Source organism: Ranitomeya imitator, chromosome 3, assembly GCF_032444005.1.
Source record: "Ranitomeya imitator isolate aRanImi1 chromosome 3, aRanImi1.pri, whole genome shotgun sequence".
Classification (NCBI taxonomy): domain Eukaryota; kingdom Metazoa; phylum Chordata; class Amphibia; order Anura; family Dendrobatidae; genus Ranitomeya; species Ranitomeya imitator.
Genome location: NC_091284.1, coordinates 204,573,432 through 204,600,220, shown reverse-complemented (window position 1 = coordinate 204,600,220; position 26,789 = coordinate 204,573,432). Strand labels below are relative to the sequence as shown.

Below are 26,789 nucleotides of genomic sequence, written 5' to 3'. Positions count from 1 at the left end.
AAGTCGCCGACTTTTGGCAAGGTTAGGTTTCATGAAACTCGACCCGACCCCAGTGTGGGGTCGGCCATGAAGTCGGCGATCTTTTGAATCTGGAATCGGAATTCCGATACCGATTCCCGATATGTTTAAGATATCGGGAATTGGTTTCGGAATTCAGATTAAAGTGTAAAATAAAGAATTAAAATAAAAAATATCGCAATACTTACCCTCTGACGCGCCCTGGTACTAACCGGCAGCCTTCCTCCTTCGAACCCGCGCTTCCAGGACCTTGCCGTGACGTCGCGGTGACGTCGCGGCTTGTGATTGGTCGCGCGGCCGCCCATGTGACCGCTCCCGCGACCAATCAGAAGCCGTGACGTCACCGAAGGTCCTTCAAGCGCTGATTCTTAGGAAGGAAGGCTGTCGGAAAGAAGCAGGGCGCGTCCGAGGGTGAGTATATACCTAATAGTATGACGTCACGGCAAGGTCCTGGAAGCGCGGATTCGAAGGAGGAAGGCTGCCGGTTAGTACCAGGGCGCGTCAGAGGGTAAGTATTGCGATATTTTTTATTTTAATTCTTTATTTTACACTTTAATATGGATCGCAGGGCCTGAAGGAGAGTTTCCTCTCCTTCAGACCCTGGGAACCATGGAAACCCAATGCACTGCATTGGGTTTCGGGTCTCGGCCGACCCCGACCCCGACTTTTTCATAGGATCGGCCGATTTCACTCGACCCGACTTTTGAAAAAGTCGGGTTTCGTGAAACCCGACCCGATCCTATAAAAGTAAAGGTCGCTCAACCCTAGTGGGAATCATAGCAAGTTCTTAATGTTATTATCATCCTTGTTGATTTTAATGTCATTTTAGTCATGCCATTTACTTTGATGTGTTCTCAAGAAAAACATAATCCTTTATTTTCTTCCTTCACTTGGTTTCAAGTTTCCATTGTTTTTATTACCGCAATTGTACTGGAAGTCCATCCTGTTTTTTTCTGCCGCTCATGTACATCTGTCTCCTTGCTTTGCAGTAGTGGACCTTCACATGCATTGAATCACGCTGAGTCTCTTGACTGACTCAATCCCGAGTCTGTGTGACATTTACACCTGTAACCGCATTTACACTGGCAGCCTCCTTTTCTTTCTGCCTCTCATGTTGGTCTGCCTCCCGGCTGTGCAGTACAGAGTCTTCACACACAATGAATCATACTGAATTCTTTGACTGTCTCAATTCCACGTCAAACCCATGTTTCATTAAAGAATTATTCCCTTGTTCCACTGGTTATAAAGAAAAAAAATGAACACCTCAGAGAATATTTAAATGAATAAATTAGTGATAACTCCTGATTAAATGTAATCTGTTTCCCTTGTCACGTTCACCCATTCAATTTTCAGCCAACTGGATTATAACAGCTTCAAGTGGCTGACCTGCATATATCAACTGACCAGCACATAACAGAAGGCAAACACCACACAAGGTTGAATCTGCTTTTAATGACCTAATGATTCTTTTAATCATTACTATATATACATTTTTTTATAGATTTTTTTAATCAAATTTTAAAAGTTAAATAACAATAAACTCAACTGATAAATATTTTTCATTCTTTTACAAGAAAATCCTCTTTACTTTTTCTATTTTCTCTCTCTTCAAGTCTTTTATATGAAAATAAACTGAACTTAAACATGTCAAGTGTCTCTTTGGCACACTTTTTTTTTTTTTTTTGTGCTAAACCATGAGCCTAAATATGTTCACCTTTAACTGTCTGTTTGTGTCCTGACGTAGAAGTCTGGATTGACTTTAAAACTTGTTGACTAAAAAACCTGAAATAAAAAATCTTTATTATACTTCCATTTGAATCTTCATTGCCTGCCAGCAGCGCAGATAAATCAGATTTAGGTCCTTTTTTTATTTGTGAATTGTGATGTCCTGAAGAAGGAGCCAAAATGAATCTGTAACATGCTGACATTAATTCAACATAGAAACATATAATGTTAGAGTTGGAAGGGATCTCAAGGGTCATCGTGTCCACTCCTCTGCTCAATTCAGAATTCACTAAACCTTCTCAGACAGATGTCTGTCCAGTCTCTGTTTGAAGACTTCCATTGGAGGAGAACTTACCACCTCTCGTGGCAGCCTGTCCACTCATTAATCACCCCCACTGTCAAAAAGTTTTTTCTAGTATCTAATTTGTATTATCTCCTTTTCAATTTCATGCCATTGCTTCTTGTTTTACCATATGCAAATGAGAATAAGGATGATCCCGCTACACTGTGACACCCCTTCAAATTTCTGTAGACAGCTATTAAGTCTTCTCTTAGCCTTCTTTTTTGCAAGCTAAACATTCCCCGATTCTTTAAACGTTCCTCATGGGACATGCTTTGCAGTCCTCTTACCATCCTGGTAGCTCTTCTCTGAACTTGCTCCAGTTTTCAGCCTAGCATGATATCCATATGAAGTGCACCAGACTCACACTCCTGGAGGTAGGTTAAGGACCACACCACTCTATCACATCTTTCGATTCCTGTGTGAGTAGAGACTAATGTTGGGCAAATTTATGCAAGTAAAATTGAATTCTACTACATTTTTACAAAAAAATGTGTTTTCAAGAATGCAGTCTTCTAATTTGCTCTAAGTGAATTCAGCAAAATTGGAACTGGTTTCAGATGACCAGAAAAAATGCTCACTGCTTACGTGCTTACCTCTTCGATCACCTCTGCTGTTCGCTCTTACCAATAAAGTTTTTAGTGCCTTTTTTTTACAATTGAAACTCTTTTAGGCCATGACCTCACAACACACACTCAAGCAAGATGCCCTAAGTTTTTGTGTGTGGTGGTAACAAGAGAGGACCATGCAGGGAACAGTGAGCAGTGAAGATGAAAGGTGAGGTAAATATTACTTTTAATTTCTACATCTTACCTTTATTATGCCCTGGGATATCTTTCAACTCCAGAGAATAATAAGGGACATTTAAATCTTGGAGAATAAATTTGCAATACCATCCCTTACACCACCACAACACCAACAGCCTTATGGGTTACCAATGATATATGACTTATATGTGTATCCCTCAAACAGGCTCCAGGCTGAACATATGAAATATGGACAACCTGCTAATTAACGTGGCCTCAAATTAGTGAGTTCTTTACAAAATCAGCAGCAAAGTAACCAGCATCAGGCAACATTGAATAACAGGAAGCCTCACACTTACATAATCCTCTAGAAGTGAATTTTAGAATTTGTAGAAAACATTATTCAGTGATCTCCAAAACGCGTAGGAATTGGTCATAACGACGCCTCTTACCCCCACTGGTCACGTGACAGCCTACGTCACGAAAGGTCCTGCCGGTTGAACGCAGTGCCACGAACCTCAACCACGAGCTTGATCACACTCACATGCCACTGGGAAGAAAGCTCATGGAGCGTGTGTCACATGCCCGGACCATGCTCCTGAAAGAACCCTTTTGCTGCAATCATCATCCTCATAGAAGAACCTCATACTGTGGACCAAAAGTACTCCGGTGAGAGAGTTAACCTCAGCATTACGCACTTTATGCAGGTTTATCTGCAAGTTGGGGAACTTTTGTCATTATTTGTTGAAATAAGACACGCTCTGGACTCAATTAACTAGGCACTTAGGATAATACTTGGGCTTATGTGATTTTATTCCAAACAATTGATTGGTTGAATTTAGATTTTAACCCCTTAATCCCATATGACTTACTATCCCGTCGAGGTGGGGTGGGCTTTAATTCCCACTGACGGGATAGTACGTCATAGGCGATCGGCCGCGCTCACGGGGGGAGCGCGGCCGATCGCGGCCGGGTGTCAGCTGCCTATCGCAGCTGACATCCGGCACTATGTGCCAGGAGCGGTCACGGACCGCCCCCGGCACATTAACCCCCGGCACACCGCGATCAAACATGATCGCGTTGTGCCGGCGGTGCAGCCCTGCGGGCTTCCCTGAGCCCCCCGCAGCAACGCGATGTGATCGCGTTGCTGCGAGGGTCTTACCTCCCTCCCTGCCTGCTCCAGACCCGGATCCAAGATGGCCACGGATCCGGGTCCTGCAGGGAGGGAGGTGGCTTCACAGAGCCTGCTCAGAGCAGGCACTGTGAAGCAGCCTGCACTGCTCTCAGATCCGTGCACACTGTCAGATCACTGATCTGTGATGTCCCCACCTGGGACAAAGTAAAAAAGTTTAAAAAAAAATGTCATAATGTGTAAAAAAAAATTAAAAAAATATTCCTAAATAATGAAAAAAAATATATATATTATTACCATAAATACATTTCTTTATCTAAATAATAAAAAAAAAATAAAAGTACACATATTTAGTATCGCCGCGTCCGTAACGACCCGACCTATAAAACTGGCCCACTAGTTAACCCCTTCAGTAAACACGTAAGAAAGAAAAAAACGCTTTATTATCATACCGCCGAACAAAAAGTGGAATAACACGCGATCAAAAAGACAGATATAAATAACCATGGTACCGCTGAAAGCATCATCTTGTCCCGCAAAAAACGAGCCGCCATACAGCATCATCAGCGAAAAAATAAAAAAGTTATAGTCCTGAGAATAAAGCGATGCAAAAATAATTATTTTTTCTATAAAATAGTGTTTATCGTATAAAAGCGCCAAAACATAAAAAAATGATTTAAATGAGGTATTGCTGTAATCGTACTGACCCGAAGAATAAAACTGCTTTATCAATTTTACCAAACGCGGAACGGTATAAACGCCTCCCCCAAAAGAAATTCATGAATAGCTGGTTTTTGGTCATTCTGCCTCACAAAAATCGTAATAAAAAGCGATCTAAAAATGTCACGTGCCCAAAAATGTTACCAATAAAAACGTCAACTCGTCCCGAAAAAAAAACAAGACCTCACATGACTCTGTGGACCAAAATATGGAAAAATTATAGCTCTCAAAATGTGGTAACGCAAAAAATATTTTTTTGCAATAAAAAGCGTCTTTCAGTGTGTGACGGCTGCCAATCATAAAAATCCGCTAAAAAACCCTCTATAAAAGTAAATCAAACCCCCCTTCATCACCCCCTTAGTTAGGGAAAAATTAAAAAATGTATTTATTTCCATTTTCCCATTAGGGTTAGGGCTAGGGTTAGGGCTAGGGTTAGGGTTAGGGCTAGGGTTAGGGCTAGAGTTAGGGTTAGGGCTAGGGTTAGGGCTAGGGTTAGGGCTAGGGTTAGGGCTAGGGTTAGGGATAGGGCTAGGGTTAGGGTTAGGGCTAGGGTTAGGGTTAGGGCTAGGGTTAGGGTTAGAGCTAGGGTTAGGGCTAGGGTTAGGGTTAGGGTTAGGGATAGGGTTAGGGCTAGGGTTAGGGTTAGGGCTAGGGTTAGGGTTAGGGATAGGATTAGGGCTAGGGTTAGGGATAGGGCTAGGGTTAGGGCTAGGGTTAGGGCTAGGGTTAGGGATAGGGTTAGGGCTAGGGTTAGGGTTAGGGCTAGGGTTAGGGCTAGGGTTAGGTCTAGGGCTAGGGTTAGGGCTAGAGTTAGGGCTAGGGTTAGGGCTAGGGTTAGGGTTAGGGCTAGGGTTAGGGCTAGGGTTAGGGCTAGGGATAGGGTTAGGGATAGGGCTAGGGTTAGGGTTAGGGCTAGGGCTAGGGTTAGAGTTAGGGCTAGGGTTAGGGTTATGGCTAGGGCTAGGGTTAGGGATAGGGTTAGGGTTAGGGCTAGGGCTAGGGTTGGGGCCACAGTTAGGGTTGCGGCTAAAGTTAGGGTTAGGGTTGGGGCTAAAGTTACGATTAGGGTTTAGATTACATTTACAGTTGGGAATAGGGTTGAGATTAGGGTCAGGGGTGTGTCAGGGTTAGAGGTGTGGTTAGGGTTACTGTTGGGATTAGGGTTAGGGGTGTGTCAGGGTTAGAGGTGTGGTTAGGGTTACTGCTGGGATTAGGGTTAGGGGTGTGTTTGGACTAGAGTTTCAGTTATAATTGGGGGGTTTCCACTGTTTAGGCACATCAGGGGCTCTCCAAGCGCGACATGGTGTCCGATCTCAATTACAGCCAATTCTGCGTTGAAAAAGTAAAACAGTGCTCCTTCCCTTCCGAGCTCTCCCGTGTGCCCAACCAGGGGTTTACCCCAACATATGGGGTATCAGCGTACTCAGGACAAATAGGACAACAACTTTTGGGGTCCAATTTCTCCTCTTACCCTTGGGAAAATACAAAACTGGGGGCTAAAAAATATTTTTTGTGGGAAAAAAAAGATTTTTTATTTTCAAGGCTCTGCGTTATAAACTGTAGTGAAACACTTGGGGGTTCAAAGTTCTCACAACACATCTAGATGAGTTCCCTGGGGGGTCTAGTTTCCAATATGGTGTCACTTGTGGGGGGTTTCTACTGTTTAGGTACATTAGGGGCTCTGCAAACGCAATGTCACACCTGCAGACCATTCCATCTAAGTCTGCATTCCAAATGGCGCTCCTTCCCTTCCGAGCCCTCCCATGCGGCCAAACAGTGGTTCCCCCCCACATATGGGGTATCAGCGCACTCAGGACAAATGGGACAACAACTTTTGGGGTCGAATTTCTCCTCTTACCCTTGGGAAAATACAAAACTGGGGGCTAAAAAATAATTTTTGTGGGAAAAAATCTTTGTTTTATTTTTACGGCTCTGCATTATAAACTTCTGTGAAACCCTTAGTAGGTCAAAGCGCTCAAAACACATCTAGATAAATTCCTTAGGGGGTCTACTTTCCAAAATGGTGTCACTTGTGGGGGGTTTCAATGTTTATGCACATCAGTGGCTCTCCAAACGCAACATGGTGTCCCATCTCAATTCCTGTCAATTTTGCATTGAAAAGTCAAACGACGCTCCTTCCCTTCCGAGCTCTCCCATTCGCCCAAACAGTGGTTTACCCCCACATATGGGGTATCAGCGTACTCAGGACAAATTGTACAACAACGTTTGGGGTCCAATTTCATCTCTTACCCTTGGGAAAATAAAAAATTGGGGGCAAAAATATAATTTTTGTGAAAAAATATGATTTTCTATTTTTACGGTTCTGCATTATAAACTTCTGTGAAGCACTTGGTGGGTCAAAGTGCTCACAACACCTCTAGATAAGTTCCTTAGGGGGTCTACTTTCCAAAATGGTGTCACTTGTCGGGGGTTTCAATGTTTAGGCACATCAGGGGCTCTCCAAACGCAACATGGTGTCCCATCTCGATTCCAGTCAATTTTGCATTGAAAAGTCAAATGGCGCTCCTTCGCTTCCGAGCTCTGTCATGCGCCCAAACAGTGGTTTACCCCCACATATGGGGTATCGGTGTACTCAGGACAAATTGTACAACAACTTTTGCGGTCCATTTTCTCCTGTTACCCTTGGTAAAATAAAACAAATTGGAGCTGAAATAAATTTTTTGTGAAAAAAAGTTAAATGTTCATTTTTATTTAAACATTCCAAAGATTCCTGTGAAGCACCAAAAGGGTTAATAAACTTCTTGAATATGGTTTTGAGCACCTTGAGGGGTGCAGTTTTTAGAATGGTGTCACACTTGGGTATTTTCTATCATATAGACCCCTCAAAATGACTTCAAATGAGATGTGGTCCCTAAAAAAAAATGGTGTTGTAAAAATGAGAAATTGCTGGTCAACTTTTAACCCTTATAACTCCCTAACAAAAAAAAATTTTGGTTCCAAAATTGTGCTGATGTAAAGTAGACATGTGGGAAATGTTACTTATTAAGTATTTTGTGTGACATATCTCTGTGATTTAATTGCATAAAAATTCAAAGTTGGAAAATTGTGAAATTTTCATAATTTTCGCCAAATTTCCATTTTTTTCACAAACAAACGCAGGTACTATCAAATAATTTTTACCACTATCATGAAGTACAATATGTCGCGAGAAAACAATGTCAGAATCACTGGGATCTGTTGAAGCGTTCCAGAGTTATAACCTCATACAATGGTCAGAATTGTAAAAATTGGCCCGGTCATTAACGTGCAAACCACCCTCGGGGCTTAAGGGGTTAATTATACCCCTAATAGATGTCATGCACTTTTTAAAAAGGTATTTTAGCGCAAACTATGTAGTATGAAGGAAATACATATTACAAAATGCCTCACATATAAAGGCCGGGAGTTGCTCATGGTTTAAGGAACACTTATAAAAATGAAAGTCAAATAGGTGAATAAGGAACTCAAAATTTTACTTTTGGGCAACAAGGTAAAAAAAATGTACAATATTTGCCTTATCTTTGAAAATATGCCTACACAAGCAATAAAAACCCAAAATATTTTTTGCATTTTGTTTGAATGTTTTCAAATGAAATATTTTTTTTTTACTTTCTAAAACTTTGCTGAATAATTATGAAGAAACAAATATTGACAAATTTTAACTAATAAAGTTATATGCACATTAAAATGAGGTAGAGTATTTTTTATTAATTTGTCTAAAGTGTAGCATAGCCAAACAAAGGTAGTACGTTTTGCACAAAATTCCTAATTGAAAAACTTTTTTCAGCAAATAAGTCCATACATTTTATCAGAGGGTTGTGCTTGTTTTAATGGGAGCATGTGCCATGTAAAGAGCACGGTCAATGTTGGAATTAATCAACATTATCCTAAATGTTCTCAGAAGGAACAATGATGAAATGTAAGTGAACACATAGTGTAGTCCTCCTAAATGGATTTTCAGAATTCATCTGGTGCCAGAAACCAAATCAATAAGACACAAGTTACCATATGAAAATACCTATTAGGCCTCTTTTCACTTGAGAGAAAAAAAAGTTCCGATTTACGGACAAAAAAACGGATGTAACGTATGCGATTGTCATGCGAGTGTCATGCGAGTTCTATGCGATTTTTATTTGCACTATCCGTATTACGTCCATTTTACATGCGTTTTTAATCTGTATGCAATGCGTTTTTTACGGACAAAAAACCCATAACAAATTTGAAATCATGTGTGCTAGCCCTATATAAATGAATTTACCAACATGTCTGAAGGATTGATCATATTTTGGGTGTGTGTCTTTTTGGATTAACACTAAAAAGAAAGCATGGCTGCAATAAATCTGAGTCTTGACCCTACTGAGGAGCTTCTTTTTAACTGGATCTTATCCAGGGAATATGGTGTGGGATATTCCCCTGTTATTGCTCCTAGGAGGCGGCGTCGATTTTGGGTTCATCCGCTCCTCACCCAGCGTCCTAGAAAAGGCCATTTTGTCCAGCTATTTGGCCATCTGCGGATGCATCGTGAGAAATTTTTTGCCTACACAAGAATGTCTTTGGAGGCCTTTGACTTTCTCCTTGAAGAACTTCGTCCAGCCATCACTTTCACAAATACCCGTTTTCGCAAGAGCATTTCAGTTGAAGAACGCCTTCTGTTAACCTTGAGGTATATTTCAATTCCAAAATAACATATTGTCAACTTATATGACTGTAGCTACTGAACTCAGCACATTTTCGGAAAAATTATTTGATACAAATGTTAAATGTTAGTGATAATGTGGATTAATAGTTGAATTTTAAAGTTAACCCTTACTACACATCAGATGTTGCCAAAGAAATGTCCAAAAGGGCAACGTGAGACAACATGACTGTTGTGAAAAGACAAAAGAATATGCTTAAATAAATACAACATCATTTCTAAAATCAATAGCTTATGATGTTTTCTAAATTATCACTCTAAAAAGAAAATAAATAAACAATGACCGTACATACTCGAGTATAAGCCCACCCGAGTCTATGCTCCTGTCTTGGTGTTTCTGGTGTTCTGACTCTCCGCTGTAAACATCTGATGGTTTTTAATAAACATAATTGTCTCAGCTTTTTCACATGCTGATTTGTGTAGGAAATGGCCAGATACCCCTCCTCAACCAACGCAGTCAGTGCAGATGGAGACAGTGAGCGGGTGGTCTGGTTGTGGGGCACGGAACTCTATTTTCTTGACACATGGTCTCATATACATCAATGTTTCCTTTGCCTTCATTTCTATCTGTCTTTCCATTTTTAGGTTTTTGGCAACTGGACAATCGTATTCTTCACTCCATCTAGAGTTTCTTCTGGGCATAACTACTATTTCAAATATAGTGAAGCACACATGCTCACAAATATGGATTTGTCTAAAGGACAAAGTGATGCCAGAGCCCACACCTGAACATTGGGAACGTATTGCTAATGGGATCTATGACACGTGCCAGTTTCCAAATTGTCTGGGTGCTCTAGATGGGAAGCACATCCAGGTCAAGAAGCCGCCAAACTCAGGGTCTCTATACTACAATTATAAAGGATATTTTTCGATTGTCTTGTTGGCATTAGTATACAGCAAGTACAATTTTATAATTGTAGATATAGGGGCCTATGGAAGAACTGGAGATTCTCGAATCTTCAATTCTTCCATAATGGGTTGGCAGCTGAAGGCCAATGAATTGGGTGTGCCACCCCCAAGGAGTCTTCCTTCTTCTGGTGGTCAAGCAATGCCCTATGTAGTTGTTGCTGATGAGGCATTTCAACTAACGCGTAATGTTATGAGGCCTTATCCGTAACACGCTCTGGACAGACGTGGGCGCATTTTTAATTACCGATTAACTCGTGCACGGCGTCTTGTGGAATGTGCATTTGGAATTTTATCTGCTAAATGGAGGGTCTTGCTGAGTGCCATCCAGTTAAGCGAAAACAATGTGAACATAGTAATCAAGGCCTGTGTCATATTACATAACTTTACAAGTCAACATGATGTATCTGCGTCTCAGGATGTCGTTGTTGGCTTACCAAACAATCGTGGACACATTGCACAGGCTTTGCCCATACGCACACAGCTGTCAGGACTCAGAGTCCAAAATTATTTTGCTATTTATTTTGATTCACCAGAGGGAGCAATACCCTGGCAAGAAAATCGTGTAATATGATTTTTTGATTTCCTTGTGTCTTCTTTTATGTGGCTCAAATTTATCCTAACATTTTGTTTATATTGTTATCTCAATGATGTGGTTCGTTATCCAAAAATAAAATATATTTTGTGATGTCCAAATGTGTATTTTAATTCTACAAACACAAAACACACTTCATTCTGGCATTTTTTTATGCCTTTTAACAATAACAAACATTACAAGTCCAAGAAATAATGATTTTATGTTGAGGGTGAGGTTGGTGTTTGTGATGTTTGTATTAACTAGTGTTGTTGAGTGTTTGTAGGCAAAGGATCACTGTGTGCCTGGGTGTGGATATGCGGTTGGTTTATGTCTTCCTGACTGTGGCTATACGCATCAGGTGCTCCATGTTCCCAAATATGTTTTTTGCAAATATCATAATGCCAGGAAAATCTTAGTCTGCATTGTCCCTTGGTCTTTTGCTCCTTGCTGGGAAAATTAACCATGGCCATAAGCATCAGATAAATTATTTTGTGGCCCATGGTGGTACCCCGCACTCCAAAGAATGTATTTTTCATTAGTCTTGTTGGCATTAGTTCACAGCCAAGACAAATTTTTAATTGCAGATATTGTGTTTTATGGATGAACTGGAGATTGTTGCTTGTTCAATTATTCCACAATGCATTGCCGGGTTACCAATAATCAAATGGCTGTTACACCTGAGGGAGCCATACCCTGGCAAGAAAATGTTTTACCATTTTTTTTATGTGATTAGGCACATTACAATAATCACATTATTTTAAATTTATTTTTAATAATCACAATGTCTACATGTTTAATTAAATAAAAAACACATATATTGTTTGTTAACCAAGATTTGCTTTAATTAAGCCAAATAACAAACAAAATAACCAAGCTTAATTTAGCCAAAACGTAGAAAAATATAATGATGGATACTAAGTAACCATTATAACACAACCAAAGCTTACAAATCAACATACTAATTATGTGATGTTGTTGGTGAAGATGTGGAACTTTGAATGGGCCGATTTTTTGGAAGAGTGCTTTGCTGATTAGTTTGATTTGGATTTATGGGTGCTGGGGGGTTGTGCTGGGTTTGTATTGTTTGTTGGTGACTGGGCATATAATCCACTGATCCCTGAGAAAAAAATACAGGTTCTTGTGTATGTTGCTGTGTAAATCTTTGGCTGTGTTGTGCAATGTGTGCACTTGGTTGGTGATGTTGATTAAGCCAGCCTTCACCCTGGCCAACAATATTTGATGGCCTGTACTGTGGCCCATATTGTCCTTGATGAGCATAATGGGTTGGGTATGTGGGCAATGCTTGCTGACTATGTGTGGGGTGAATATTGGTGCTTGTGGGGTTGTGATACCCTTGTAAAGGATGTACTTGGCCTATGCTTCCATGCTCCTGTACATACTGACCTGCCACACTCATATGAGTTGCCATGATTGTGTGGAATTGAGAGATGAAGATGGATGGCCAGAGTCAGTAGTTGGCCTACTTATAGGTTGTTGTGACTCCCTAGTTGCAGGGCCATGATCAGCACCAGAGCTGGGTGCATCGGGGCTGTGAGAGACCTGATGGTGGTGTTTCTCAATAACTTCAAATAGATGAGTAGGATTTTGGGGTGGGGTGGCAGCATGTATGAGGTGCATAATGGCTGATTTAGTGTTTAGCCTAAAATCTATAGGTATTCGCCGAAGATGTTGGGCCAAGCTGCGACAAAATGCCTCCTCTCCATCATCAGATATGGTGCGACCAATGTAATCCATGACCCGACTATCAATCTCCCTCCTTGTCACTAGATTTGTCCCATCTCTCCTTCTGTGCATTCGCTGGGCTATTGATTCATGGCCTGAGGTATATAGGGGCAATGTAGGACTTCTGCTCCTGGCCTGCTCTTCCTGCTGTGCTGCATCCTTGGGAGGGTTTGTTGGTTGTGGACCTTCCTCCTCTGATATGGCTGGGACATCTTCCTCAGATTGGCGTTGTTCATCTTGTTGGGATGGCCCTGCCTCTTCCTCCGAGGCTGTGTCTGTTTCCCATAAGTTTGATTCTGTTCTAGATATAATCAAAGTATTTTCAAGAATTATTTTGGTTACACTACTCGAAATATGTTTTAAAACAATAGCAATGTTGACGTTACTAAATTTCACTATATACTTGTTTCTAAGTATATTTTTCCTTAAAAAATAATTAAAGACAAAACACCCCCCTCGGCTTATACACAAGTAAATGTTCTATAACGCTGGAAGGGGAGGGGCAACGGCATAGCAGCGGCATGATTTTGACCTCAAAATACATAATACTCAACCTCAATCGCTGCATCACCGTTGTCATGGCGCCAACATCTCTCCACTCCTGTCTTAGCATTCACGTGGTTACACTTCTTAAGGTAATCAATATGGAGACCTCTTCATAGGCCTGGAGTGAATATTCATTACCTTAATGAGGGGTACCATGTGACCGCAGGGGAGAGGAGAGGAGGCAGCGACTGACAATGGACATGCATGGAGGAAGATGCATCAACAGAGGCTGAGTATGAGGGTGGTGTTATATGTCAGACATACATACAACCTGGAGAAGGTAGGTGAACTGAGCAATGCATGACCGTGGGAGCCATGCATACAACAGGGTGAACCACACATACCAGGACAGGATGGGGGAAGACACGCATAGCAGGACAGGGATGAGATGAACAATGCATACCCAGAATACACTCAAGTGTATACGGTACTTACGGTCTTAGGTCTATGATGGGGGCTACAAAGTTTAACCGACTCATATAGATATATAGCCTTTTTTGTCGAGCACCAGAACCACTTTGCTGCCGTTGCTTCCGCTCTCTCCTGTATTGATCCCGATAGCTCCTCCACCTCCGAGTTACATCACTCACTGAAAAATATATATACAGCTAAAGGGCACTTCCGTCTGTTAGTATGTCTGTCTTTTTGTGTCTCTTACCTTAAACCCGGGTCGCTGATTAATCAGTCCGCAAATTGTCCCCTCCCTACTCTACTCCAGTCAGCACCAGTGTGTTGCACCATCCCACCAAAAATTTAAACTATTGATGCTGACTATGCAGCATCAATAGTAAAATTTATAATGTGTAAAATATGAAAAACAAAACAAAAATCATGCTGTTATCAACTTCCATTGCTTACGCAGCTTTAACGGACCTCGCGATGCGGCCAGTAGCTTCTGTTACCAGAGATGCATTGCAAAATAACCAAGATGACTTAGCGGTCTTGCAAGACCGCTACATCATCTGGGTAATTTTGCAATGCATCACTGGGAACAGAGGCTGCCGGCCGCATTGCGAGGAGCGGGACAGCTTCTTTGTACGACGGAAGGTAAGTATATAATTTAGAAAATTAAAAAAGTGTAATCACAGGGATATGGTGGCCACACTGCTTTATACTACGTGGGTTGTGTTATATACTACATGGATGATATATATTACGTGGCTGCTATATACTACGTGACTGCTATATACTACATGGCGGTCTGTTAATATAGTAAGTGTCTGCTATACATTACATGGCTGGCCTATATACAACAATGCCGGACGCAACCAATCAGCGATATTCATGTGGAATATATCCAACACTCACAGCGCCACGTACATACATATTATACAGTTAGGGCCAGAAATATTTGGACAGTGACACAATTTTCGCGAGTTGGGCTCTGCATGCCACCACATTGGATTTGAAATGAAACCTCTACAACAGAATTCAAGTGCAGATTGTAACGTTTAATTTGAAGGGTTGAACAAAAAAATCTGATAGAAAATGTAGGAATTGTACACATTTCTTTACAAACACTCCACATTTTAGGAGGTCAAAAGTAATTGGACAAATAAACATAACCAAACAAAATATTTTTATTTTCAATATTTTGTTGCAAATCCTTTGGAGGCAATCACTGCCTTAAGTCTGGAACCCATGGACATCACCAAACGCTGGGTTTCCTCCTTCTTAATGCTTTGCCAGGCCTTTACAGCCGCAGCCTTCAGGTCTTGCTTGTTTGTGGGTCTTTGCGTCTTAAGTCTGGATTTGAGCAAGTGAAATGCATGCTCAATTGGGTTTAGATCTGGAGATTGATTTGTCCATTGCAGAATGTTCCACTTTTTGGCACTCATGAACTCCTGGGTAGCTTTGGCTGTATGCTTGGGGTCATTGTCCATCTGTACTATGAAGCGCCGTCCAATCAACTTTGCAGCATTTGGCTGAATCTGGGCTGAAAGTATATCCCGGTACACTTCAGAATTCATCCGGCTACTCTTGTCTGCTCTTATGTCATCAATAAACACAAGTGACCCAGTGCCATTGAAAGCCATGCATGCCCATGCCATCACGTTGCCTCCACCATGTTTTACAGAGGATGTGGTGGGCCTTGGATCATGTGCCGTTCCCTTTCTTCTCCAAACTTTTTTCTTCCCATCATTCTGGTACAGGTTGATCTTTGTCTCATCTGTCCATAGAATACTTTTCCAGAACTGAGCTGGCTTCTTAAGGTGTTTTTCTGCAAATTTAACTCTGGCCTGTCTATTTTTGGTATTGATGAATGGTTTGCATCTAGATGTGAACCCTTTGTATTTACTGTCATGGAGTTTTCTCTTTACTGTTGACTTAGAGACAGATACACCTACTTCACTGAGAGTGTTCTGGACTTCAGTTGATGTTGTGAATGGGTTCTTCTTCACCAAATTAAGTATGCGGCGATCATCCACCACAGTTGTCATCCGTGGACGCCCAGGCCTTTTTGAGTTCCCAAGCTCACCAGTCAATTCCTTTTTTCTCAGAATGAACCCAACTGTTGATTTTGCTACTCCAAGCATGTCTGCTATCTCTCTGATGGATTTTTTGTTTTTTTTCAGCCTCAGGATGTTCTGCTTCACCTCAATTGAGAGTTCCTTTGACCGCATGTTGTCTGCTCACAGCAACAGCTTCCAAATGCAAAACCACACACCTGGAATCCACCCCTGACCTTTTAACTACTTCATTGATTACAGGTTAACGAGGGAGACGCCTTCAGAGTTAATTGCAGCCCTTAGAGTCCATTGTCCAATTACTTTTGGTCCCTTGAAAAAGAGGACGCAATGCATTACAGAGCTATGATTCCTAAACCCTTTCTCCGATTTGGATGTGGAAACTATCATATTGCAGCTGGGAGTGTGCACTTTCAGCCCATATTATATATATAATTGTATTTCTGAACATGTTTTTGTAAACAGCTAAAATAACAAAACTTGTGTCACTGTCCAAATATTTCTGGCCCTAACTGTATAATCCACAATGCTTTATAATCAGACCACAATCTAGTATATATATATATATATATATATATATATAGAGAGAGAGAGAGAGAAAGAGATAAATTAAAATACTTACTCATCCCCATTTGAACATCTGGGGTGCTCTCAGCATAATTACTAAATAATTGGCGACAAATATAAGTCCAGGAGGCATCCTTGACAAGGCGATTTTGATAATTTGAATCTCTGGGATCCCAAAGTTCAGGGCGCTCCTGTACCAACACCAAAAGCATCTCCACGTTAATTAAACGTGACATTATAAGATGAAAAGCAAAGTTTCAACTCCGTGGAGGTGTGTCACATGCCCAGATTCCAAAATGGTGGTTTAGGTGAGCCTGGCAACACTTCCCTGTATGTCACTTCCTGTCATGGGATCTTTTGTGTATTTTGTGCAAAATTCTCTAACTTCAATCTGTAAAAAACAGATGGCATACGCATGGTGCGTGTGCTGTCCATTTTTTTCTCACACCCATTGACTTGCATTGGCGAGTCTCGTCCGAGAATCGCAGCAATACGCAGCATGCTGCGATTTTTTTCTCAGTACGATTTCAGCTGAGAAAAAATTCGCAAATGGAATGTCACCTATTGACTAACATTGGTCCGAGTGCAATCCGATTTTTTATCGGATTGCACTCGTCCGTTTTCCTCGCAAGTGGAAAAGAGGCCTTACAGTAGAAAGCGGCATGTTTGCAAGCAACAAAGAGCTACCAAAGATCACAAAGCACAGAAGGTAAAAGAATAGCAAATGTAATTGAATTTGGGGTCTGAAGGAAGCAAAAATATTTTCACAATCTCTTTTAATACCTTAATCAAACATTAGACTACCTTCTATGCACAGACACAAATGTGATTACAAACTTCGATGAAAATTGGAATGGTTTTACGAACGTTTTCAAACACAGATGTCTAAATTAGTTTGTCCCAGAGAATTACTTTGATGTAATTTCTTGATGCAGACAAAGTGAAAAAATGCTTTTAGATATACCATAGCTATGTCATAATGTGCAATGAAATGCTACCCAGAAATGCTAATCAGAATTTTTGCTGGATAGTGTAAAAACGGTGCTATGAAATTCTTCATTAAAGCAGGTAAAAAAAAAAAAAGGAAAAACAACTTTTGCCATTGATTTAACAAAGGAAATCTTGGAAGAGCTGAATAAAAGAGGGAAAACCAGACTGATTACTCATCAAGCTATCCTGTTGCAGAAGATGATTGAAATTCAGAATCAAATATCACCAAGTGGAAAAATTAAAGAGCCCGTGAAGGACTTTCTGACAGCCTCATGCTCACAGAGTGGTGAAGATCAGGTTCATTTAACTTCTACCTCAGACTCAAAAAGCGAAATATCAATTCAAGTGAGACAAAATGATGGCTGTCCTAAAGTTTGTCATAGGAGCAGGAAAATGACAGACTTTCATGAAAGGTAAAACTATTGTTAAACTGCAAACCTTTTTATTACTGGTGTATTTCCCATGTTGTAATCATCACTATTTAATGTGTTGCTGCCCTTCACGGCCAGGTGATGCTGACTACAGTACAAATTTCCAGAGGTTTTTCGGTTGGATGCAGAGGGGGCAACAAGCAAAAGAAAAGTATTGTGTATACAAAAACATGAAGCTTTATAAAGTTTGAAAAATGTGTAAGTCATAAAACTGCCAAATAAATGACGGATTAAATGAGAGTGTAAACGGGTATACTCAGCATTTCACAGTGTTACATTAGGTAGCTACCATGTACACTTTCTCCTTGAAATCTGTAACAATAGGGCAAATACAGTAGATGGAGAATGCCTGCCATAAAACAATCACTTTAAATGGTTATTTAAAAAAGGCAAGTATTTTAAACATTTTTATGAAAGAAAGGAGAGTGAAAAGGGGAACACATTTAGGGTCTTTCCGTCCTGAGTAGCAAAACATGGCACCAATATTTTTTTTCATAAAAATAGGTATACTATTACAGATGAGTGAATTTACATGAGTGGAATGGAATTCTCATTGAATTTTACACAAATTTGTATTCTCCTGAATGCACATTTTTTGCAATTTGCTGTTCGTGAATTCAGCAATATACTAATTGCATTGGTCGCCTGTTGCACAGCTCCCGCAACCCACCCAACCTACTTCTTTTTGCCTTCTTCAACCTGCTTTAGGGCAGTCCCACACATCCAGATAATTCCAGTACCGGAAAAAATTGGTACCGGAATTATCCGTGTCTGTGTGCCCCTGCGTTTCTGTGGCACATCAGTGTGGCAAACGTGCGGCACACGTGTGCCGCCCGTGTGCCCACTGGGTGCCACATGCACCGTGCAGGAGACAGCGGTAAAGTTTAGCACTGTCCCCTGCATCGTGCTGAAGCCGCGATTCATATCTTCTGTGCAGCAGCTTTTGCTGTAAAGAAGATATGAATAATCCATTTTTTTTGTGGTTTTTCGTGTATAAAATAAAGGTCCATGTCCCCACCCCCTGTGCGGCCCCCCGCTGTTCTGAAAATACTCACCCAGCTCCCTCGTTGGCTGTCGCTGCTTCCAGTCCTGGCCGCACCTTCTACTGTATGAGCGGTCATGTGGGGCCGCTAATTTACAGTAATGAATATGCGGCTCCACCCCTATGGGAGGTGGAGCCGCATATTCATGACTGTGATCGGCAGCCCCACGTGACCGCATACAGTAGAAGGTGCGGCCATGACAGGAAGCAGCGACAGCCAACGAGGGAGCCGGGTGAGTATTTTCAGAACAGCGGGGGGGCGCACAGGGGGTGGGAGGAGGGTGGGGACATGGACCTTTATTTTATACACGAAAAACCACAAAAAAATGGATAATTCATATCTTCTTTACAGCAAACGCTGCTGCACAGAAGATATGAATCGCGACTTCAGCACCATATGGGGGGGACAGCGCTTACTGGAGCGCTGTCTCCTGCACGGCACACGGACTGCACATGGACAACATCCATGTGCGGTACGTGTTTTACACGGACCCATTGACTTTAATGGGTCTGTGTAATATGTGCGCTCCCACGAACACTGACATGTCTCCGTGTTTGGCACATGGAGACACGGTCCGCAAAAAATCAATGACATCTGCATAGGTGCATTGATTTTAATGCGTCTACGTGTGTCAGTGGCTTCAGTACATGAGGAAACTGTCACCTCACGTACCGGAGACACTGACGTGTGAAACCAGCCTTACTCTGCGCCAGGGATTCCATCATGACCAAGCCTCTGACATCACTGCCCAATGTGCCATCGTGGCACACTTTGTGACACCACAACATTATGATATGTGCTGCCCAAGTCCTAGCCAGCGGCTCTGGAGATGCACTTAAATGTTTGAGATTTTCAATACTATTTTAGAAATCTGTCACGAAATTAAAATATTGTTTGCATACGATACTTCATTGTGCAGTGAGTAGCTGCTGAAAAAATGTATAGGTTTGTAACGTATCTTAAAAAAATGAACACGTTGAATATCAGATTCACATTTAAGTACAGTGATGACTAAAATAATTGTTTAGAAGTTTTGCTCTCAGTAAAGTAGATAGTCTTAGTAGAACAATGGTAAACTAGAGGGAACCCACAGCAACAGATGCATTGTCACTTTGCGATAGTTTGTCACATCAAAGAAGCTGTCTCATGTAGAAATTTGTATAAATAAAGAGAATTAAAGTAAAGAGTTTAAAGAACACCATTGTGGCCGGATCAATTGTGATAATTGAACTTTGATCCAACTATGCTCCAAGATTGATCAGAGTGTAGTGTATGCCCCTCTAGGAGGAGCGAATCATAGCACAGGTAAAGAGAAGTTTGAGAGTAAATATCTCCATATTCTATATTTTCTGTCTGTGGATGATGTCTGAGTGCAGTCCAATGTTTTCTCACACCTATAGACTTGAAAGGGCACGTGTCAACCAATTAGCGGAGCAACTCGTAGCATGCTGCAATTTTATTATCATGCCAAATCGATATGAGAAAAAAAATGCTGATCAGTACTGCCAGATAGTAAAAGATTGGTCTGAGTGGTATCCTATAAAACACCGGCTAGAACTCATCTGATGTATACAGTGAAGGAAATAAGTATTTGATCCCTTGCTGATTTAGTAAGTTTGACCACTGACAAAGACATGAACGGTCTATGATTTTTAGAGTTGGTTAATTTAACATTGAGAGATGGAATTTAAAAAATAAAATCAAGAAAATCTCATTGTATAAATTATATAAATTTATTTGCATTTTGCAGTGAGAAATAAGTATTTAATCCCCTACCAACTATTAAAACTTCTGGCTCCTACAGACCAGTTAGACGCTCCTAATCAACTCGTTACCTGCATTAAAGACAGCTGTCTTACATAGTCACCTTTATAAAAGACTCCTGTCCACAGACTCAATTGATCAGTCTGACTCTAACCTCTGCAACATGGGCAAGACCAAAGAGCTTTATAAGGATGTCAGGGACAAAGTCATAGACCTGCACAAAGCTGAAATGGGCTACAAAACCATAAGTAAGATGCTGGGTGAGCAGGAGACAACTGTTGGTGCAATAGTAAAAATTATAGACTGTTCATGTCTTTGTCAGTGGCAAACTTACAAAATCAGCAAGTAATCACATTTTCCTTCACTGTATGCTAACGTGAGCGAGCCATCTTAATCAGTTCAAAATCAGGCCATTTTCCCCCGTTCTTGACAAGGAACATTCTGGCATTTTATGGTACATGCGCTGTTAAGGACTCTAAATAAATTTCTTCTTTGGATATTATAATAAGTTTTGCCTCTCTTCTTGCAATACATTGGTCTTCATTTTTACAAAATTTTAAAATTATTATTTTTTAATTACATGAATAGCCTGATTTCTGCTATGTACAGCAGAAATCACAGTCACGTGTGATTGCCGACCATTGCTTTAAAAGGCACATGATGGGCGATTAAATTAGTCGCATTTTTCAGGAAAAGTTGGAAGCTCAGCATGTGAGTCCGCATCAAAGGCAGAGAGGGAGACGTAAATTATGTCATATGTCATGAAGGGGTAAAAGAATATGTAAAATCATCATGTGGATGCGATTTTTCTTGCATTTTGCAGTAGCAACTATAAAAACAGTGGAGATTGTCGCAAAATTCTTCTCTGGAGAGAAGATTAATGGAAATTACTGACAGAGGCATTAGGAGCTATTGGTTTGAGTGACAGGAATGAATTAAGATAATATTGGGCATCTTATAATGTTCCCTGTGAATCTACACAATGTAGCTCTCCTCTAGAAATATGAAAAAATGTTGGCTTAGTGCAACCTACAGGTAGAGTGTCTCCTATAAGCTGATATTATACGTATGATGCAGCCTTGAGATAAGGCTAGAGATATCAGGCAAACAGGAGACACACATCTGTAGACAGTTATGCTCTTAGATGGTGGCCCGATTCTAACGCATCGGGTATTCTAGAACAGAGGTCCCCAACTCCAGTCCTCAAGGCCCACCAACAGGTCATGTTTTCAGGATTTCCTTAGTCTTGCCCAGGTAATAATTGCATCACCTGTGCAATGCAAAGGAAATCCTGAAAACATGATCTGTTGGTGGGCCTTGAGGACTGGAGTTGGGGACCTCTGTTCTAGAATATGCATGTCCACGTAGTATATTGCCCAGCCACGTAGTATATTGTCCAGCCACGTAGTATATTGCCCAGTCATGTAGTATATTGCCCAGCCATGTAGTATATTGCCCAGCCACGTAGTATATTTCCCAGCTACGTAGTATATTGCCCAGTCACGTAGTATATTGCCCAGTCACGTAGTATATTGCCCAGTCACGTAGTATATTGCCCAGTCACGTAGTATATTGCCCAGTCACGTAGTATATTGCCCAGTCACATAGCATATTGCCCAGCCACATAGTATATTGCCAAGTCACGTAGTATATTGCCCAGCCATGTAGTATATTGCCCAGCCACATTGTATATTGCCCAGCCACGTAGTATATTGCCCAGCCACATAGTATATTGCACAGCAACAGAGTATACAGCACAGAGCCATGTAGTATACAGACTTAAAATAAAAAATAAACATATACTCACCCTCCGAAAGCCCGTTGAAGTCCTGGCCCTGTGCGCGGTGCACGCGGCAGCTTCCGGTCCCAGGGTTGGTATGGGCGCAGGACCTGTGATGATGTCGCGTCACATGACCATGACATCATGGCAGGTCTTTCTCACAGGACCTGTGATGACGTCATGGTCACATGACCGTGACATCATGGCAGGTCCTTCTCACATACCATCCTTTTCGCCGGAACCTGCCGCTTGCATGGAGCGGTCACCGGAGCGTCGCGAGAAGCGGGAAAGGCGGCGGAAGGTGAGTATATAATGATTTTTTTTTTTAAATTATTTTTAACATTAGATCTTTTGACTATTGATGCTGCATATGCATCATCAATAGTAAAAAGTTGGTCACACAGGGTTAATAGCTGCGATAATGGAGTGCATTACACCATGGTCCATTAATGCTGGCATCAACCCTGTGTGAGGGCTTACTGGAGGGGAATATGGAGAAGGCACTGAATGTGGGGAGGAAGGAGCGGCCATTCTTCCGCCGGAGTGTGCCGGTCAGTGATTGGTCGTGGCTGTTTTGCCGTGACCAATCAGCAACTTGGATTTCCATGGCAGACAGAGGCCGCGACCAATGAATATCTGTGACAGACAGACAGAAAGACAGACAGAAAGACAGAAAAACAGAAGTGACCCTTAGACAATTATATAGTAGACTAGATTGTGGCCCGATTCTAACGCATCGGGTATTCTAGAATATGCATGTCCCCGTAGTATATGGACAATGATGATTCCAGAATTCGCGGCAGACTGTGCCCGCCGCTGATTGGTCGAGGCAACCTTTATGACATCATCGTCGCCATGGCAACCATTATGACATCTACGTCGATACTGTGCCCGTTGCTGATTGGTCGAGGCCTGGCAGCCTCGACCAATCAGACGCGGGATATCTACGTCCTTTATGACATCATCGTCGCTGTGCCCGTCGCTGATTGGTCGAGGCCTGGCGGCCTCGACCAATCAGAGACGCGGGATTTCCAGGACAGACAGACAGACAGACAGACAGACGGAAAAACCCTTAGACAATTATATATATAGATTGTGGCCCGATTCTAATGCATCGGGTATTCTAGAATATGCATGTCCCCGTAGTATATGGACAATGATGATTCCAGAATTCGTGGCAGATTGTGCCCGTCGCTGATTGGTCGAGGCAAACTTCATGACATCATCGTCGCCATGGCAACCATTATGACATCATCGTCGCTGTGCCCGTCGCTGATTGGTCGAGGCCGCCAGGCCTCGACCAATCAGAGACGCGGGATTTCTACGTCGATGCTGTGCCCATCACTGAATGGTCGAGGCCGCCAGCGATGGGCACAGTATCGACGTAGATGTCATAATGGTTGCCATGGCGACGATGATTTCATAAAGGTTGCCTCGACCAATCAGAGACGGGCACAGTCTGCCGCGAATTCTGGAATAATCATTGTCCATTTACTACGGGGACATGCATATTCTAGAATACCCGATGCGTTAGAATCGGGCCACAATCTAGTATAGTATAATACACTCCCCATAGACCTTTATATAGTATAATATACTCCCCATAGGCCTCTATATAGTATAATGCTCTCCCCATATTCATTATCATGCACTCCCCATTAAAAAATATAATACTCACCTCTCCTACTCTGCTCCGCGTGCCCGCTCCTGTTAGCACAGAGGGTGCCATGTAGTGACGTCATCGCACCCGATGTCAGTGTTTGCATCATTGGCACTGGAATGGTGGGAGAATGAAGCCTGTCACTCCCTGTCTCTGGAGCCGGGGGTGACCAGTAGCTAGGCTACAGTTTTTGCCAAAACGTTTAATGATGGTGTTTTTAATTTGCAATTTATTCTTTTAATTTGTGACTTTTTAACCCCCTTCTGACCTCGGATAGTAAGTCCGAGGTCAGCTCCCCTGCTTTGATGCAGGGCTCCGCGGTGAGCCCGCATCAAAGCCGGGACATGTCAGCTGTTTTGAACAGCTGGCATGTGCCCGTAATAGGCGCAGGCAGAATCGCGATCTGCCCGCACCTATTAACTAGTTAAATGCCGCTGTCAAACGCAGACAGCGGCATTTAACCACCGCTTCCGGCCGGCGGCCGGAAATGATCGCATCGCCGACCCCCGTCACATGATCGGAGGTCGGCGATGCTTCAGAATAGTAACCACAGAGGTACTTGAGACCTCTATGGTTACTGATCCCCGGCAGCTGTGAGCGCCACCCTGTGGTCGGCGCTCACAGCACACCTGCAATTCTGCTACATAGCAGCGATCTGATGATCGCTGCTATGTAGCAGAGCCGATCGTGCTATGCCTGCTTCTAGCCTCCCATGGAGGCTATTAAAGCATGGCAAAAGTAAAAAAAAAAAAAGTAAAAAAAAATGTGAAAAAAATAAAAAAAATATAAAAGTTTAAATCACCCCCCTTTCGCCCCAATCAAAATAAATGAATTAAAAAAAAATCAAATCTACACATATTTGGTATCGCCGCGCTCAGAATCGCCCGATCTATCAAATAAAAAAAGCATTAACCTGATCACTAAACGGCGTAGCGAGAAAAAAATGCGAAACGCCAGAATTACGTTTTTTTGGTCGCCGCGAAATTGCATTAAAATGCAATAACGGGCGATCAAAAGAACGTATCTGCACCAACATGCTATCATTAAAAACGTCATCTCGGCACGCAAAAAATAAGCCCTCAACCGACCCCAGATCATGAAAAATGGAGATGCTACGAGTATCGGAAAATGGCGCAATTTTTTTTTTTTTTTTTTTTTTTTTTTAGCAAAGTTTGGAATTTTTTTTCACCACTTAGGTGCTCATCAGTACAGAACAGAAATCTGATTGATAGTTCCTTTTCACTGAAAATGTGTTGGGGCAATTTCTAATTGATTGTAAAATAAATGTGTAGTAAACTTACAAAGTACACATTCAAGAAACACCATTCCAATATCTCACAAAACAAATTCAACATATTACTGCAAATTTACATCACAATTAGAGATGAGCAGTGTTTGAGTCGAACTGTTCGCCAATTTCAAATTCGAGCTGTTTTGGGCAGTGTTCGAGTCGTTGACAAACGCAAAAATTTGCTTAAAATTCGGCTGTTGGAGTTTCTGTTCGATAGCTGTTCGTTCACCAAAAGCTTAGTTGATTTGCACATTAAAACTGTTTATCATTGTTAATAGACTGTTTCAGTGTATAGTGGGCGGGGGATAGATCTGTGCTGAAATAACGCCGATCTCCATTTTTTTTTCTTTCCCGCATTTACAGTGGGGCGGTGCAGTCTCTCAGCCTATCAGCAGTGCGCACACACACAGCAATGTGCATCTGATGAACACAAGCAAGGGCATGTGGCATTGGCTGTGTATGTCACACGTCCTCCTTGCCATATAAGAATCAGCCATTTTCCCCGTCGCCACCATTTCCTCACTGCTGCAGCTTTGTGTTAGACGGCACTGCTGCTGTTGTGGGCGCTATACAGACTGAGGCCGGCTTCACACTTGCGAGTTTTACGGACGTAAGAGCGCAGAAACTACGTCCGTAAAACTCGCAAAAAATACGGCACAATTATTCTCTATGCCCCTGCTCCTATCTGCCGTATTTTACTGATCAGTATTATACGGCTTTCTACGGCCGTACAAAATCGCAGCATGCTGCGTTTGTCACCGTACTGCGCAAGAAATACGCCAATGAAAGTCTATGGAAGCGTGAAAAATACGGATTACACACGGACAAGCAGTGTGACTTGCGAGAAATACGCAGCGCTGTTAGAGAGAAAAGCCGGTAATTCAGTGCGGTGTACAGTAAAATCACACTGACAGCTTACAGTCCAATAGGTAGAATAAATGTGTACACATAGAATAGGTATATATATATATATGTCAGTGAGACACATATATGTATATATATTAATATTTTTTCCAGCGCTATACAGCTTGAAAGCCGGTAATTCAATTACCGGCTTTTTCTTTCTCCTTCCTAAACCCGACATGATTTGAGACATGGTTTACATACAGTAAACCATGTCTTCTCTCCATTTTTTTTGCAGATTCCACACTACTAATGTCAATAGTGTGTATCTGCAAAATTTGGCCGTTCTAGCTCTTAAAATAAAGGGTTAAATGGCGGAAAAAATTGGCGTGGGCTCCCGCGCAATTTTCTCCGCCAGAGTAGTAAAGCCAGTGACTGAGGGCAGATATTAATAGCCTGGAGAGGGTCCACGGTTATTGCCCCCCCCTGGCTAAAAACATCTGCCCCCAGCCACCCCAGAAAAGGCACATCTGGAAGATGCGCCTATTCTGGCACTTGGCCACTCTCTTCCCATTCCCGTGTAGCGGTGGCATATGGGGTAATGAAGGGTTAATGCCACCTTGCTATTGTAAGGTGACATTAAGCCTAATTAATAATGGAGAGGCGTCAATTATGACACCTATCCATTATTAATCCAATTGTAGTAAAGGGTTAAATAAAACACAAACACATTATTTAAAATTATTTTAATGAAATAAAAACAATGGTTGTTGGAGTATTTTATTCTACGCCCAATCCAATCA

The 26,789-nt window shown here is 41.8% G+C and overlaps 1 protein-coding gene across 1 annotated transcript in view; it reads left to right on the top strand.

Annotated features, from left to right (window-relative positions):
- Positions 1-10,976, top strand: part of TAFA3 (TAFA chemokine like family member 3) — a 1,052,604-nt gene extending 1,041,628 nt beyond the window's left edge. The window contains exon 6 of the transcript XR_011319810.1: positions 9,963-10,976. The gene's annotated coding sequence lies outside the window, so the exon portion shown is untranslated. The remainder of the gene's footprint in view (positions 1-9,962) is intronic.
- Positions 10,977-26,789: the final 15,813 nt, after the last annotated feature.